Source organism: Otolemur garnettii, unplaced genomic scaffold, assembly GCF_000181295.1.
Source record: "Otolemur garnettii isolate 467f Iridium unplaced genomic scaffold, OtoGar3 scaffold00102, whole genome shotgun sequence".
NCBI lineage: Eukaryota > Metazoa > Chordata > Mammalia > Primates > Galagidae > Otolemur > Otolemur garnettii.
Genome location: NW_003852497.1, coordinates 906,387 through 910,625, shown reverse-complemented (window position 1 = coordinate 910,625; position 4,239 = coordinate 906,387).

Sequence of the window (4,239 nt, the reverse complement as noted above, 5' to 3'; positions counted from 1 at the left end):
GTTGCAGCCATCATTGTTGTTTGGCGGGCCCGGGCTGGGGATTCGAACCCGCCACCTTAGGTGTATGTGGCTGGCGCCTTAGCCGCTTGAGCCACAGGCACTGAGCCAACCTGTCATTTTTTAAAATCTAAACTGAGAACCCTAATAGTTCTAATCACCTCAGAGTTATCATGGCAACAATTACAATTTTAATTACAAAACAGCCTATCTGGAGATTTAAATTACTCAGCCATTTATTTATTTGTTCTATTTTATTTGAGACAGTCTCACTTTGTTGCCCTTGGTAGAGTGCTGTAGTGTTATAGCTCACACCAACCTTAAACTCTTGGGCTAAAGTGATCCTCTTGCCTCAGTTTTTCATTTTTGGTAGAGATGAGGTCTCTCTCTTGCTCAGGCTGAGCTCAAGCAATCACCTGCCTTGGCCTCCCAGAGTGCTAGGATTACACCGAGCCTGGCCTACTCAGCCTTTTAGACGTGAACCTAGAAAGTCTGGATATTGGACTCTGGCGTTCTCCCTGGTTGCCTCTTGTGACTGCATGATGACCTCTTCTCCTACTCTCTCTCCCAGATGGACACTGAGGGATCCTTCCTTAGAAAAGCCACCTGTTTGTTGCTGCAAGTTTCCTGTCCTCAGCTGCATCATTTCCTGCATGTTGCCTGCCACTTACTCACCAGTGGGGTCTTTGGAAGATTATCTTCCTTTTTGGAAGTGAATGGAAAGAAAAGGGAAGACCTTATTGCTTTTTACCGTCAGCTTCATATAAACATCCTTTCTTCATAGCTGGGGGGGTTGTAACTTTCATTTTCAGATGATAGTTTATAAATGTCACACTTTATTGCTTAGAACTTGAGATAGTGCGAAGTCTGTTTTGAGTTTTATTTGTTTGGGGTTAGGTAGACTTTTTTTCTAGAAAATTATTGCTTATCTTTAGAACATGTTCTAGTTTGGAAGCAGATTCTTGAGATTAGTGGGCTTTTTGAGACACACTCATCTTTTGTTTGTGTTCTCTCACCTGAAGGCTACGTCTAAGTGGTTACAGAAAAGGTAATAGTGTGTTTCTTTCTTTCTTTCTTTTTGAAACTGTTTTCTTCCTCTCTGTACCTTATGAAGAAAGGTTTGAATATAGTTTAAAAGGAGTATTGTTTACTCTCTTACAACTGACAGACTTACTGCTAGGAATCACTGATTACATTTATTGTTTTTACAACTTTTTGAGCTGCTGTAAAAGTTTAAAGTGGACAATTTAGTTCATGTTAGGTAAAAAGATGTTATATATCCTAGACCTGCCCTTTTATATTATACTTCAAATTGAGAGACTCTAGAAGTCTTAGTTATTTGGTAATAACTTTATCCCCAACGTAAGAATAGAAGATATAAAAGTTGATGAAATTACACAGCCTTAACAGGCTGCTTAGGTTATAAGTAAAATCTTTTAGTGGTACTTTGATAGTGAAACAGAATTGTTTGTCATCTGCCACTTCACTTGGGTGAGGATGGTATCGTCGTCTCTTTAAAAACATTTTGTGAACGTCATTGTCTTCTTAAGTATCCAGAATCCAGAATGTTTTACTGTTTATACTAAACTCTTGCCACAGTCACTGTCGGTTGAAAAGGTAGATTTGGCTAAGGGGAACTGTTTAATCCTGAAAGAAAAATAGCCCAGATCTAAGGAATAGCTCTTACGGAGTCAGCGTCAGCTAAGGCTGGAACATGTGAAGTGAGATTTACTTTGAAGAACACTAGTGAGGACAGACCAGTTTTTCCCCCCCCAGGCATTTTCTTACCACTTCATGTCTTTTCTTCCTTGCTGGTCAGAGGTTACCATTGTCTTTGCAGTCCTCTTCCTGATAGTCCTTTACTCCCTCTCAGATTCTACAGACCTGATTATAGGGTGGCATCAGCAGGCAAACTGTATGTTGTTTTTTTATAATTGGGGGTGGGGTAAACATATCAGGGTATCCGAAATACTGGCATTTTAATAGTTACTGAAGCTGTCTTTTAGACAGCAGTGGCTTTATCCCTTTCTGGAAAGAAAAGAAGGGTAATTACTGTTGCCATGGAGTGGAGGTGAGGTTGGAGAATAAATCAAGCCTGGCCTTCCAGGTCATATGCTTGTAGACTAATGCTGGGTAAGTAAACCAGTAAGACGTGCCATTTATATGGAACACTCCAAGGGAGGTTATTGAGAATTAAGCATTTACTTTATATTAAAGGGGAAGCTTTTGTCAAGTTGCCGTCTTCAAATTTACGTTTACTCCATATTAGCACAATAGGTACCATTTCAGAGTAAACCAAAGGACAACACAAGTGAGTCCCTGTAACCAAAGATGGACCGCACAACCCTGGATAGCTAGAAAAATCACTCTCTATACTAAGCAGTGTTTCTTTCCTGGTGGGGAGAGGTGATAACTACAAAGGAACTTTATTTCTCATCCATCCACCTGTGCTTTTACTACGGCTGTATATTACACAGGTTAATGAGCATGACTGAAAGCTCCGTCGGTCGTTTGCACTGCTTCATAGATGATTTCTGTCATGTGCAATCTCTAAACCAAGCCTATTTTTAAATTTCGGTACAGCAGCGTTTTGTACATATTCACAGCTGCAGAATTAGTATTGCTTATCTCAGCAAAAGAGATTGTTTGCATGGAAGGATTGATAGCACTGATTAACTTTCTAATATTTTGCACTTTTGAAATGTTTGTTTTTTATGTGATTATATTTAAACTTTAGTAAATACTGAAATAAAACCACATTGACCAGTTGCCTACTTTTGCCTGGCTTCATCCATCATAAAGTTAAAAAAAAATCAATACAATAACAATTTTTTCTTCCCCTGTGTATTACTAAAATTAGTTTAAAGAACTAATATTTAGTTCTTTGCTCACATATTAGTCAAAGAACTAATATTTAGTTCTTTGGTGTTTTTATTGTCATAGTAGATATAGTTCAGAATCTAAAGCCTGGCATTTATAAGGTAAATACTAAGACTGCCCTTTGGTATTTATAAATATTAGCCACCACTGTAGATAGACCCTGTGTGAAGTGGGACCCAGGGTTTTACTTTATGTTCCAGTATCTGAATGGTAAATTAAGTATAAGAAAAGCACATATTTACTATATTATTTGAGTATCAGGTTTACTGAAGGAAAAAGGTACATTGAAAATACGACATAGGCTTGGCGCCTGTGGCTCAAGTGGCTAAAGGTGCCAGCTGCATACATCTGAGCTGGCAGGTCTGAATCCAACTCGGGCCGCCAAACAACAATCAGGGCTGCAACCAAAAAAAAATGGCCGGGCATTGTGGCAGGCGCATGTGGTCCCAGTTACTTGGGAGGCGGAGGAAGGAGATGCGCTTGAGCCCAGGAGTTAGAGGTTGCTGTGAGCTGTGATGCCACAGCACTCTACCCAGGGGGACAGCTTGAGGCTCTGTCTCAAAAATAAATAAATAAATAAAATAGAACATAGACAAAGTCATATTTAAAGTATGACCACAGTAAAGAGAAAGGCAGCTATAAGGTCCCATAGCATCAGTTCTGATGCTATCCTGTAATTGTTCCTTATATCCATGTGAAGAAGGAATAGAAAAAGATTCATTTGTCCTTCAGATAATGACATCTAGAATTTTCTTTCCTGCCTAAGTGAGCTGGCAGAGCTGATGCATTTGGGTAGATGTTCAGTCGTGAATGGAAGGAGAGATGCTCAGAGCACAGTAAGGACAGCACACGAAGCAGGAACAATCCCTGCTGTTGGGCGACCCTTTTCTTCTTTATTGTGTCCACACTGTTCCAGATGGACAGGATTACCAGATGGCTGGACTCTGATAGAATATCTCACAGTGATACTTTATCTCAAATTGGACATTTCCTACGTAAGACTTGATGGAATTGTCCCCAGAGAAAGTAAACTGAATGGAAGTAATGTAGTTGGTCATGCACTGATTTTAAGATTTTGAGCCATGGGAAATGGAAATTAAGTTTGATAGCTTACTCTAGTTTCTAGGATAAAGTGGGGCTATATAAAGGCTTCTTTCTGACAAGATCCTTCCCAAGAATGGTATTTAAAGTAAGTGTAAAAACACAGTAGATCTTGGGATACCACTCTGATGGACCAGAGTCATAAGCTGTTGGAGGACAATTAAAAAATCCCTTTACCAGGGCTCAGCGCCTATAGCTCAACCGGCTAAGGCGCCAGCCACGTACACCTAAGGTGGCGGGTTCGAATCCCCAGCCCGACCC